This window comes from Thalassophryne amazonica, chromosome 7 (assembly GCF_902500255.1).
Source record: "Thalassophryne amazonica chromosome 7, fThaAma1.1, whole genome shotgun sequence".
NCBI lineage: Eukaryota > Metazoa > Chordata > Actinopteri > Batrachoidiformes > Batrachoididae > Thalassophryne > Thalassophryne amazonica.
Window position 1 is genome coordinate 29531860 of NC_047109.1, and position 14476 is coordinate 29546335.

Below are 14476 nucleotides of genomic sequence, written 5' to 3' on the forward strand. Positions count from 1 at the left end.
GGGTTCATCAGGCAGTGACTTCCAATGTGCAATGAGCAGGTTTGAGGCCGAGTGTGAGGCGAGTGGGATGAGAATCAGCACCTCGAAATCTGAGACCATTGCTCTCTGTTGGAAAATGGTGGATTGTCCCCTCTAGGTGTGGGGAGAGTTACTGTCCTAAGTGGAGGAGTTCAAGTATCTTGTGGTCATGTTCACAAGTGGGGTAAGTTGGAGGATGAGATCAATAGATGGATTGGGGCAGTTTCTGAATCATATGGACGCTGTATCGGATTGTTATGGTGAAAGAGCTGAGTTATGCTGCTATCCTCACCTACGGTCATGAGCTTTGGAAAATGACTGAAAAAATAAGATCACAGATAAAAGCGGCAGAAATGAGATTCATCCATTGGGTATCTGGGCTTACACTCCTGGACAGGGTGAGACGCTCGACTATCCAGAATGTACTCCGAGTAGAGCTGCTGCTTCTTTATGTTGAAAGGAGCCAGGTGAGGTGGTTCAGGCACCAGGGGTCTCATGTACAAAGACTTGCATGGATTTCCTACTGAAATAATGGAGTACGCCAAAACCCAGAAACTGACGTAAGCACAAAATATCCAGATGTATCAAAATGTGCTTAGGCATGGATTCATGCATGTTCCATTTGTACATCCTAATCATCGAGTGCACATGCACACACATCAAGCTCCTCCCTCTCCATGCCTCTATTTAAATATGCAAACCCATGTAAATAGGCCCTGGAGCTGAGATTTCCCATGCCGTCACATCACTCAACATGAACACAGAAAAGAAATTAACCTGAGTGTGTGCTGTGAATGAAGTGGTAAAAGAGTTAGTGGGGGCGTGTGTGTGTGAGGCTGAAATGTTGTGGGCTCAGGGCAGCACACACACGGAAGTTAAAACAGAGAGGGTGCTGCAGCTTACAGTGTGACATTCAAAACATTACACACGTTAATTTACAAATACTGAAAACAGGCAATCGGGGGGCTTGTTAAGAAGCTGTAGTTTCACCATCAAGAAACAAAAATAAATAAATAATAATAATAACAACAAAACATATTTGATGCGCACATGCCCAAATGTGCCCACGCTGGTTTTCATTCTGAACAATTACACAAACAAACTATTTACCCGTGAAGCCATCCATCACACACCATGCCAGCTTCTAGCCTATTCCAATCCAACCCAATGCATTTGTGCATCACATATGACTTGTACATTAATGGAATTAATTTATTTCCTATTAACAAAAACAAATTCATCATTCATTGTACTGCACTGTTATACCAATATGTGGGCAGTATCTCTAAGTACATTAGGGAAACCGGCTCTTGAACGCTGCAAATTATACTTTCATGTTAGCTACTTGCACAATAGGTATCAGTGTGTCCACATTGATGGGACAAATTCTGAGTTTTTGAGGATTACATGTGGGGTACCCCAGGGTTCTGTCCTTGGACCATTACTGTTTCTTTTGTACATTAATGATATATGTTTGGTTTCCAAGTCTGCTCATTGTATTTTGTTTGCTGATGATACAACTGTGTTTTGTAGTGGGGATCATTTGGGACAGCTGCTGGACAAAATGGAGAATGAATTACATAAATTTAAATTGTGGTTCAATTCAAACAAATTATCGCTTCATTATGGTATAACTAAGTGTATCATATTTGGTAATAAGCCCAGGAAAGTAAGTAGAAATTTATTATTACATGATACTGAAATTGAAATTGTAACAAATTCAAAATTTCTTGGTGTTTATATTGATGATAAATTAAGCTGGAAAACGCATATTAACTATGTCAAATCTAAAATGTCAAAAGTCATTGCAATTCTGCATAAAGCACAAGACTTCCTCACCCAACATTCTTTGTTGTTATTGTGTTTGGGTTTATGCACTGTTGCTCGTTTGGTTATGTTTTAAAATTTTGTGGGGACTTCAGAATTCAAAATTCAGTTTCTTCAAAACTATAAATTTCCTCATATATATATATATATATATATATATATATATATATATATATATATATATATATATATATATATATATATATATATATATATATATATATATATATATACATTCTTTATTTTTGATAGTATAAGGGGAGGGTATCTATAAGCTTTGCTTCTGCCTTCACGTTTTGGGCCACACAGATTCATTGTACATTGTTCCTTTTATGAGTGTGTTATTGTCTATGTTGTTCTTTGTGCTGAATAAATTCATTCGTGTTGGGATGTGATCATCACATTCCAACATGATAGCAATGTACCTGGATGACATTCGGATGGTTGCGTTCCACACATACCACATGGTTCGGCTCAAGGTTGACTTGCACACTCCTGACCAATCGGCCAGCTCCCGCTGGAATGCCCCTGTTGCCAGGATGCCTAGCATGGTCAGCACCTGTGTGGGCACAGACAACCACCTGGCTCCTCATTATAATGTGCTCTGGGCCGGTCGCAGTGCTGCGCACAACTTCAGTAACAGTGGCCTTGGTAATCAAAATCAGTTTATGAGCCAATTATCGTCATTTGCAAGTAAATCCACACATTTCCTGAATTCACGTCCACATCGTATTACGCCATATGTAAGGTTCTCTAGCAATGATAACGCAGCCATTGTTTTTGCCATTTTATGCATTAATTTGTGCATGCTTTTATGTCCATCCAAATAATTGCAAACACACGGGCATGTTCATCGTTCATCAGTGTGTCTCTGATGTGCACATCACGCCGATGATTTCTTGTTTTCACACTATTAACAGTTCCCAGCATCATTTATATGTGTCGGAAATGACACAATAGCTGTAGAAACGTATGTATGCCAACTATCAATCAATCAATCAATCAATTTTATTTATATAGCGCCAAATCACAACAAACAGTTGCCCCAAGGCGCTTTATATTGTAAGGCAAGGCCATACAATAATTACGTAAAAAAACCCCAACGGTCAAAACGACCCCCTGTGAGCAAGCACTTGGCGACAGTGGGAAGGAAAAACTCCCTTTTAACAGGAAGAAACCTCCAGCAGAACCAGGCTCAGGGAGGGGCAGTCTTCTGCTGGGACTGGTTGGGGCTGAGGGAGAGAACCAGGAAAAAGACATGCTGTGGAGGGGAGCAGAGATCAATCACTAATGATTAAATGCAGAGTGGTGCATACAGAGCAAAAAGAGAAAGAAACACTCAGTGCATCATGGGAACCCCCAGCAGTCTAAGTCTATAGCAGCATAACTAAGGGATGGTTCAGGGTCACCTGATCCAGCCCTAATTATAAGCTTTAGCAAAAAGGAAAGTTTTAAGCCTAATCTTAAAAGTAGAGAGGGTGTCTGTCTCCCTGATCTGAATTGGGAGCTGGTTCCACAGGAGAGGAGCCTGAAAGCTGAAGGCTCTGCCTCCCATTCTACTCTTACAAACCCTAGGAACTACAAGTAAGCCTGCAGTCTGAGATCGAAGCGTTCTATTGGGGTGATATGGTACTATGAGGTCCCTAAGATAAGATGGGACCTGATTATTCAAAACCTTATAAGTAAGAAGAAGAATTTTAAATTCTATTCTAGAATTAACAGGAAGCCAATGAAGAGAGGCCAGTATGGGTGAGATATGCTCTCTCCTTCTAGTCCCCGTTAGTACTCTAGCTGCAGCATTTTGAATTAACTGAAGACTTTTCAGGGAACTTTTAGGACAACCTGATAATAATGAATTACAATAGTCCAGCCTAGATGAAATAAATGCATGAATTATTTTTTCAGCATCACTCTGAGACAAGACCTTTCTAATTTTAGAGATATTGCGTAAATGCAAAAAAGCAGTCCTACATATTTGTTTAATATGCGCTTTGAATGACATATCCTGATCAAAAATGACTCCAAGATTTCTCACAGTATTACTAGAGGTCAGGGTAATGCCATCCAGAGTAAGGATCAGGTTAGACACCATGTTTGTAAGATTTGTGGGGCCAAGTACTATAACTTCAGTTTTATCTGAGTTTAAAAGCAGGAAATTAGAGGTCATCCATGTCTTTATGTCTGTAAGACAATCCTGCAGTTTAGCTAATTGGTGTGTGTCCTCTGCCTTCATGGATAGATAAAGCTGGGTATCATCTGCGTAACAATGAAAATTTAAGCAATGCCGTCTAATAATACTGCCTAAGGGAAGCATGTATAAAGTGAATAAAATTGGTCCTAGAACAGAACCTTGTGGAACTCCATGATTAACCTTAGTCTGTGAAGAAGATTCCCCATTTACATGAACAAATTGTAATCTATTAGATAAATATGATTCAAACCACCGCAGCGCAGTGCCTTTAATACCTATGGCATGCTCTAATCTCTGTAATAAAATTTTATGGTCAACAGTATCAAAAGCAGCACTGAGGTCTAACAGAACAAGCACAGAGATGAGTCCACTGTCTGAGGCCATAAGATCATTTGTAACCTTCACTAATGCTGTTTCTGTACTATGATGAATTCTAAAACTAGGATTTTTGCGTGATGCCCACACATTTCCACAGCCATTTTACTTTTGATACATCTGAACGTGAGTGTGGAGATGGAAGTACTCCACGTTTTTGTGTGTATGCACGCTTTGTACATGAGGCCCCTGTTGAGGATGCCCTTGGTCATCTCCCTAGTGAGGTCTTCTAGGCACGTCCAACAGGGAGGAGAACCTGGGACACACTGGAGAGATAAGATTTTCCAGCTGCCTTGAGAACGCCTTAGGATCCCCCTGGGAAGAGTTATAGGACTTGACTGAGGATAGGGAAGTGTGGGTTGAGTGTGATGAGCTGTTTGCTCTACTGCCACCATGACCCAGACCTGGATAAGGAGTTGAAAATGAATGAATGAATAAATGAATGGAATGGTGATCATCTTGAAAATTGTCTGCCATCTTGGAAATTCAAGTGGCTGATCAGACAGATTTGTAAAGTTATCTTGATCAAGTACATGTGCCTAATTTCATGCTTGTTTCCACTTTTTTAACAATTCTTCTGATCTTCACACTTATATGTCACACCGTTGCCACTTTTGGTTGAAATCCTAGAGTCCATAGAATGCAGAGGGGAAAACAATTTGCTATTTTGCCTTGCAGTTCATAGTTCCTACTGTTTAATTGGTAGAGCAATACCCACTGTAAATGCAAAGGCAGGAGTGTCCCAGATATGATTTGTGCCATCAGTGCATTTAAAACCAAGATGAACATTTTGTCTGAGCATTGGCAGAAAGAAAAAAAAAAATGCTGCTCCTTTCCTCCATGGGCCAACGCTTGAGGACAGGTTTTGTGACTTTGATCAGCTGGAGCCATGTGTGTGATTCATTTTGTATCCTTTCATGCAAGTGAGCATGACATACAGTGCTGATCAAAGTGCAACATTCAGCTTCGATACTGCTGAGGGAGAGATGAAAATTCTCACACTACAAACCGATATTTACCTTGAAGCCCAACAGAGCGCTTTAAACCTTTCCTGCCTTGGAGACCCAGAAAAGTTCAAAGGTGTGTGCACAGGAGCTATGAAAGTCATTTTAGTTTGACCAGCTTATTTGCCAGCGCAATGAGAATGTACATCGCTTACAGAATGATACGTGGATGGAGCTGAAAGTCTCACCCGCTCTCCTAGGCACAGCCACTGCAGACCACTATGCTCAAAATCACTCAGTGCCCTCTCCAATGCAAACAATAATTTGTATAGGATTTAAATTGTAGCTTAAACTGTAACCTGGCATCAAAATAACTGAGCAGCCAAGTCCACATTCATGCAAAAATGATTTCAAGCCCTAATGAAATGGTGCACTAACAAAACAGAAAATCAAAGCCATCTTTAATATTAAAGTAAGTCCACAGTGAAACAGGTAATGTCAAATGTTCAACACTTCCTGGATTGACAATACACAAGATCTCATGGGATCTTGCAGAAATTCAGTGGCAAGTTGAGACTGAAATAGGAGGCGTCAAATTTTGCGCCCACAGTAAAACTGGAAATGTTAAATGTTGAACACTTCTCGGCATGGGCAGAGCTAGAGGGGAAGCCAGGACAGCACTGGATTCCCGTGAAATCTGATTGGAAACCCCATCTGCCACCCCAGATGATTGACATGTCACAGCACCACACGTCTTGTTCAAAAGAGCCAGCTGCATTTTGAAATCGGTGACACATATTGACTGCTAGGTCCCTCCTGTACAGTAGTTTGTGCTGTGTACCACAAAACATTCTAATCCACCTTAGTAGAAGAGGAAAAAATTTTGAGCAAGATTTGTACCTGAACATGTCTACCAAATATATTGGTGAGTAAACGGCCGTATTTTATGCCAGAAATGAGATCCAGTTTGTTAAAAGTGCATTTCTCCTTTAATTGGGGTTGCCTTTATATACATGTTTCTCCAGTAATTTTAGATGAATAAAACTAGCAGGCAGCTGGTTGATTCATGCTGTGTTGTCTTATATGAAATGTTACATGAAGATGCTCAGCCTGAATGAAATGCAGCCAGCGGTTACGTTCAGCAGCACAACGCATCCAGAAGTTGAGTCTTTATTGATAATTAAAGACAGTTAGTTTAGTTATTTGAGGAAACACAATCTAGAAGAACATGTTTAGTTGAATAAGTCCAATGAGGACTGGAAGGACTTTTTTTAGATAACCTCTTAATTTTGGCCTCTGAAGGACGTTTTTTAAAGAACATCTTGATTTTGCTCTCTGAGTGACACCAGAATGATGCATTTCACTTAAAAATACACATGCCACTGAGTGTTTCTCAAATGCCTTCAAAAGTATTGGAACACTTGATATTTCACACATTTTAATTTGTTCATGCCATTTCAAATACAAAAAATTCAAAAATTATTTAAACAATTCCTTACACTCAAACTGTTCTAAGGAGATTGTTGTAATTCTCCTGAATTCTTCCTTGATCTGAAATGACACAAGATTCACAAGCACATCTGTGGTTAATAGAAACAATGGAAAACAATGCATTTTGTGTATGTTTTGTTGCAATAGTTTCACCTACCTCAGCTTCACAAAAGAAAGCAGGCCATCTTTCTTTAAAATCAGCAACGGCTGGACTACCACTCACAACCTCAAACCTTCGACAGGAGAATGTTTTGGCCATCTTTTCCTGAATCAGTTTGGTGGTGGTCTTCTTTTTAACCTTATGAAGAAACTCCTATCTCTCAATCTCAAGGCTGTCGCGAGTTTCTCCAGGTGGATCTTGAGGTAGGTAGTTGACCTCTGCCCTCTTGTAATTTTTTGCAGAATTTTTCTCACCAGGGGATTTCCTTTTCAAGGAATTGATGTCGAGCTCAGGACAAGGTATATCACGTCTTCTCATTTTTGTAAGGTAATTAGCCATCTGCTGCCATCCATACATGCCTGAAAATGAGGTTGTAGGTTTGTAGGTTCCCTGAGACAAGGATGCTTTCGAATTAAAGCCTCTACACCTGCCAGTATTTGAAGACCAGTGGGCTAGGCAGTGAAGTTGGATATGGCTTCAACAAGTCTCTCAAGTGAGTTAGAGTTCATGCTTGGATTCTGAAGGAGTGAGCCATCACTCTCATAAGCATTATTTCCTGCTTGAAGGAGGATCTCAACATCATATGAGAAGGTGGGAATCACAAAATTAGTGGGCCAAGGTTCTGATCGATGCTCTGGGTGTTTAGGTAGAATTATGGTGTCAGATGAACCAAGTGAGGCACTGTCATCCTGGGAAGACTAATCCGGAACTGACGGAGAAGAAGAGGATTTAGCTCTGGCATGGATGAGTGTCATTGGGCCTCATGTATTAAAGTTGCGCACTTGTGGCGTAAATTTACGGTGTAAATTTGAAGTACACCAAAGTTGCCGTGACATGTATCAAGCAGTGCGCACCTGCCCATTTCCAGCATATGCCTGACGCGACCTTGATAAATGCGGCGGGTGAAAACAATCATAATTATAATAAACACGCCCATAAATATTCAGACTCCGCTTCAGACACACCCTCATTTTACGACATGGAAGCCAGGTAGATGGCAAAGAAAAAGAACTCCACCAATCACGACGCTTGCCAATAGAGCGTCAAAAGCAGCCGTCGTATCAATTGTTTTGTAGTATAATCAAAAAAGTGTTACAGTGGTCCCTCGTTTATCGCCGGAGTTACGTTCTAAAAATAGCCCGTAATACGCGAAACTGCGACGTAGTCAGCGTTATTTTTTACAATTATTATAGATGTTTCAAAGCTGTAAAACTACTTTATACACTTTCTCAATCAGGCATGAACATTTTCTCACTTTTCTCTTGTGTGTAAACACCCTCAAAGTTCAAACCTTATTAGAAAAATAAGACCAAACTGTTTTCGGGCCCAAACATTTGTTTGAGAAATAAAAATAGAACGTTTTCCTATAAATAATTATGATGGCTTTTAGAACTAATGAATTTAATTTTAACAATCAACGTACGAGGTCGGACACATAAGAAATTATTAATAGTGACTGCCCAGTATTTCACAGTTCCTCTGATTGCGCCTCTGCGTCCTGATGCCGCGCCTTTTACCACTGACACCTGGCTGCAGGTGTCTTTTTCCGAGTGACAAACACAGTTATGGGTAGTTGTTGGCGCTCTTTTTCTTGTGGGCGAGAAGATTCTTATAAACAGACACGCAGACCACAGAACACTGTAAAAAAAAAAAAGCATGCAAAATTGGACTAAAGAAATCCACAAAACGGCGAGGCCGCGAAAGGTGAACCGCGTTATAGCGAGGGACCACTGTATTCTCTTTTCACATGTCAATAATTCTTGACGTGGATATTTGCTCGCTCAATTAATAAGACGCCTAATTTTTCGGATTTCTTTATTCTTAAAATGTATTTCTTTATTTATTTTATTGTAGTAACAAACGAATGGAGACGACAAAACCTGATTGCAGCACGGGCGAAGGGAATGACAACACTACAGTTGTAATTATCAATTTCATTGTCTAAAATGATCACACCACATAAAGTTAAGCTCAGCGCTGCTCTGCCTCCAGGCTCTGGAGAAAAAGGTGAGCAGCGCTTTCTTTGCTGTAAGCGCTGTGGCCACGGATCGTGCTCGAGACCAACAATCCCGCAAAAGCGGGATTTGTATTATTATGTAGTATAATCAGGAAAGTGTTATTTATGTAACATATGCATTGATTTGTATAATGGCACTGTTTATCATGTTGATCATTTTCATTTTTATGTGGATTCCAGTGCTGGTTTATTTTGGTGTATAATTTACACCACCTCTCGACCTGGTGTATATTTTCAGCGCAGCGTACCCCAATGACCACATTGATAAATGCCAAGTAGCGCAGCCATTTTGGCATACACCAAATATCGCCGTACGCACGTTGATACATGAGGCCCAGTGTGAGAATGACAGATTCTGTTTTAACTAGTTTGACTGTGTCTTTGTCCTTAATCAGATGTTGACATGAGAGTGAAGAACTGGTTATCAAAGTCTTTGTCCATGTACATAACAGTAAAACTTCCTTCAAGTTTAAAATGATCCTGTGCAGCTGACAAGTTCATCCACAGTGCTCGGGATTCCTTCTGGGAGAAACAACTTGTGAATTAGAATGTCTTCAATAATAACACATAGTAGAGTCAGGGCAGACATCATCACAGCCTTGGATAAACACAACTGCAAAGAAAAAAGAACAGGGATATCCTTTCGTAAGACAAGAGCACAAAATGTTTATTTATAAAGAGATTTTGAAAACAGGCACATCCTGATTTCACACAATTTAAGGGTGATTCTTTAACTACAGCACTATTGGCCTTGTAAATGTAATTTCCACCACACCATTGCCTTACAATATAAAGCGCCTTGGGGCAACTGTTTGTTGTGATTTGGCACTATATACATGTGCTCTGATGTCACTGTTTATCTCCATAGAAACTACCCAAACAATCTTTCATACAAACTGTTTAAAGGGACATTACAGTGTTGTGGTGGAAATTACGGCAATAGTGTGGGACAACTACATTTTGTTTAAAAAAATCACAACAGTTGTATGCAATTGAATACCCCAATTATGTTTTGATTATTTTACTGATATTTTATTCAGAGATATTTTAAAACATTAGAAAAAACGTTTCTTTACCATTCATTTTTATCATTGAAGATCAAAAGTCTGGGTGTGGGACAAGCACAAAACGGCAATATTTGCATATAATGATGCTGAAAAAAGGTGAAAAAGTCATCAGACTACTAGAACAAATTTCTTAACACACTTTCATTGTAAAGATAACTATAAAAGTGTGAAATCTCCCCTTTTTTCTGTTTTTCATACAGTATGATCAAAGGACATAATAAGTGCCCGTAGTCTAAGAATCACCCTTAAGGTGATATTGTACCTAGTTTGGCAAGCAGATGTGGTGTTTAAAAGAGATCATTCGCCCTCCTTCCATTGCATAGGCAATCAATGGGTATGTGTCAACAAGTTGTGCCTGCTCAACTACTTTGACTATGCTTGTGGACTCCAACTTGAAACATCATAAATGCTCAAAATGCCATGAACTTTGTAGTTTCACTATAAATGCTAAGCTGTCGTGAACTGTGAGGATTTGGAGTATTTCCACAAAGTCAGGCAACCCACCAGTGGAGCCATATGCCAATATCATGCCAATACTGTAAGTGGTGACCTGAAATGCTGCCTTGTTTGTCATATGAACAACTGTCTGATCAGGACATGTCTGTGATAGAAACTGCTGTATGTTCTCATTTACAAGTACTGAAGGAATTTTTGACATCTTTGATACAGAGACTGTAGGTTTTTTTTTTTTTTTCACATTTGGACCATGAAGATGGTATGCAATCATAGCCTGGTGTTTTTGTTTGTTTGTTTTTTTGCCATAGATTTTAAAATGTTATGGAAGCAGCTAGTTTGCCTCACTATCTTCTTGAAGAAGCTGTGCTTTGCTTCAAACCTCATTGTTCATAAGGACACAAGAGCGCCAAATGCTTTAATGAGCTGCAGGTAATGCTCAATAAAATGGTGTTTTGGAATCAGTTTCTCATATGGAAAAACACTGCTAAATCTATGCCTATGCTTAGCAATCAGGCTTTCTAGGTAACCACTGCTTTGATCTGTGTGGATAGATGAGATAACCAACTCAACAACATCTTTGAGTGTCATCTGCAACTGCCATGCCTGTTCCTCTTCCAGTACTTTGGGGCCAATCATAAGTGGAAGCAGCCTTAGCAGGCCCCAGTTTTCATGTGCATTGCCACCAGTGGTTTTACGTGTGGTGAAGCTTGGTGGTATACCTTAGGGGCAATTTGTCCTGTCTTTCCACTTATATTGGAACAGTTTGATAATTCTATTGAGCTCTTCCAAAGAGAAATATTTTTTCTCTTTATCAAGATATCTAAACACAATGCCAACTCTACCGGTACAGTGAGGAAAATAAGTATTTGAACACCCTGCGATTTTGCAAGTTCTCCCACTTAGAAATCATGTAGAGGTCTGAAATTTTCATCTTAGGTGCATGTCCACTGTGAGAGACATAATCTAAAGAAAAAAAAAATCCGGAAATCACAATGTATGATTTTTTAAAAATAATTTATTTGTATGTTACTGCTGCAAATAAGTATTTGAACACCTGTGAAAATCAATGTTAATATTTGGTACAGTAGCCTTTGCAATTACAGAGGTCAAACGTTTCCTGTAGTTTTTCACCAGGTTATCACACACCGCAGCAGCGATTTTGGTCCACTCCTCCATACAGATCTTCTCTAGATCTTTCAGGTTTTGAGTTTCAGCTCCCTCCAAAGATTTTCTATTGAGTTCAGGTCTGGAGACTGGCCAGGCCACTCCAGGACCTTGAAATGCTTCTTACGGAGCCCCTCCTTAGTTGCCCTGGCTGTGTGTTTGGGGTCATTGTCATGCTGGAAGACCCAGCCATGACCCATCTTCAATGCTCCTACTGAGGGAAGGAGGTTGTTTGCCAAAATCTCACAATACATGACCCCATCCATCCTCCCTTCAATACGGTGCAGTTGTCCTGTCCCTTTTGCAGAAGAGCACCCCCAGAGTATGATGTTTCCACCCCCATGCTTCACGGTTGAGATGGTTTTCTTGGGGTTGTTCTCATCCTCTAAACATTAAGTGGAGTTGATTCCAAAAAGCTCTATTATGGTCTCATCTGACCACATGACCTTCTCCCATGCCTCCTCTGGATCATCCAGATGGTCACTGGTGAACTTCAAATGGGCCTGGACATGTACTGGCTTGAGCAGGGGGACCTTACTGCACTGCAGGATTTTAAATTATGACAGCATCATGTGTTACTAATGTAATCTTTGTGACTGTGGTCCCAACTCTCTTTAGGTCATTGACCAGGTCCTCCTGTGTAGTTCTGAGCTTTCTCAGAATCATCCTTACCCCACAAAGTGAGATCTTGCATGGAATCCCAGACTGAGGGAGATTGACAGTCGCCTTGTGTTTCTTCCACTTTCCATCCCAGCCTTGTGCAGGTCTACAGTTTTGTCCCTGATGTCCTTAGACAGCAATTTGGCCTTGGCTATGGTGGACAGGTTGGAGCTTGATTGATTGTGTGAACAGTTGTCTTTTGTACAGGTAACGAGTTCAAACAGGTACAATTAATACAGGTAAAGAGTGCAGAATAAGAGGGTTTCTTAAAGAAAAATTAACAGGTCTGTGTGAGCCAGAATTCTTGCTGGTTGGTAGTCAAATACCTATTTGCAGCAGTAACATACAAATAAATTCTTAAAAAAAAATAAAATCATACATTGTGTTTTTTTTTTTTTTAAGCTTATGTCTCTCACAGTCGACATGCAGCCAAGATGAAAATTTCAGACCCCTCCATGATTTCTAAGTGGGAGAACTTGAAAAATCGCAGGGTGTTTAAATACTTATTTTCCTCACTATAAATCGTGTAGTACATCAGGTGGGTAACCTGTTGTCACATGAAAATGATTTAATTTTTGAGTAATTGCACAATGCCTTTTAACACCTCGGCTGTGTGTGTTACTTGACACAGTGCTGCTTCAACGTCCAACTGGTATGGCTGTTTTGTTCTACCAGAGAATGTTCCTGTCTTGACTTCAAGCTCCTGAAACTGGGACCGCTCTCCAATGCAAAATCTGCAAACATATGACCCACCCAAACTTTCAACAAACCCTGCAACTGAGTGGGCACCGAGATTATTTGCAATCAAAGAAAATACAGTGCCTTTAATAATTTTTCCTAAACATGGCACATAAAGACCATCGTCTTCAAATGTTTTCAAATCATTAATAATGGGTCTAGCGCTTGAGGATAGCCAAATCTCTTAATATCATCTGCCTTGCACAAAAAAGCTAAGTAAATTGATGATAATGTAGACCTTAAAACTGATGAAATATCAGCCAATACCTAGTAGACACCTGTTACCTTGTGCTTCTTTCACTGGGATTCTGTGCTGGTGGGGTGATCAGGACACAACACAGAGCCCTACAGGTGCCCACAACTACAGAGGGAAGGGCTAAAGAACAACAACATGTCCAGAAAGCCCTCACAATATGTGGGTACCCACGATGGTCCCTGGATAAAGTGCAGAAGTCCCAGAGAACAAAGAGACCAGACAGACAGGAGATGGAGACAAGAAGAAGAGTGTATCTCCCTTATTTAGCAGGAGCAGGGGAAAAGCTACAGAGGATCTTCACACAGCACAAAATCCCAGTTTACTTTAAACCTGTTAACACCTTGAGACAGAAAATAGTTCACCCTAAGGACAGGATCCCTAGTTACAAACAGAGCAATGTAGTGTATTCTATCAGATGTCAGGAAAACGGTAACGAACACTACATAAGTGAGACTAAGCAGCCATTACACAAAAGGCTATACCAGCACCGCAGAGAGGGCGCCAGTGGACCTCAGTCTGCAGTTCATCTCCACCTTAAAGACACTGACCACACATTTGAGGACAAGGAAGTTAAAATCTTAGCCAGAGAGAAGAAATGGTTTAATGGGTGAAGGAGGCATTGTATGTGAAACAGTTGAAACCCAGCCTTAACCGGGGAGGGGGTCTGAGACATGCTTTGTCCCTTGTTTACAATGGGGTACTAAGCTCAAAGGAGTTTCAGTCTTTTGTTCATGGCAATAAGTCATTCACTTCATCAGGAGAGCCATCAGGAGAGGTGTCAGTCCCATCTTTAGGAGGGACAGCTACCCTGTCATCAGGAGGGTGCTACCTAGAGCACAATAGGTTCTAATTAAAGCAATTGTTTAGTCTCTAGCCAATAGCAGTCTGCCTCTCGGTAGGAGGGGTCTGGTTAGGTTTAAAACTCCAGCTTTTGGGTCTTCTGTTCTTCTCTACAAGGGTCAAGACAGAAGTCAGACTACCAGAGCAAGAGTTTTAGCTGAGGAAGCTTCTGCGATTTGAAGCGAAACGTCCTCGCATCAAGAAACCCAGTCCAGTCGAAGATTCAAGCTTCTCTACAAACTCTGCATTGCCAATATATATATATATATATA

At 40.4% G+C, this 14476-nt stretch overlaps 1 protein-coding gene across 1 annotated transcript in view; it reads left to right on the forward strand.

The window, feature by feature from the left end:
• The window catches only part of tsnare1 (T-SNARE Domain Containing 1), a 426977-nt gene that overhangs the window by 320356 nt on the left and 92145 nt on the right, over window positions 1-14476 (forward strand). The window lies entirely within an intron of this gene.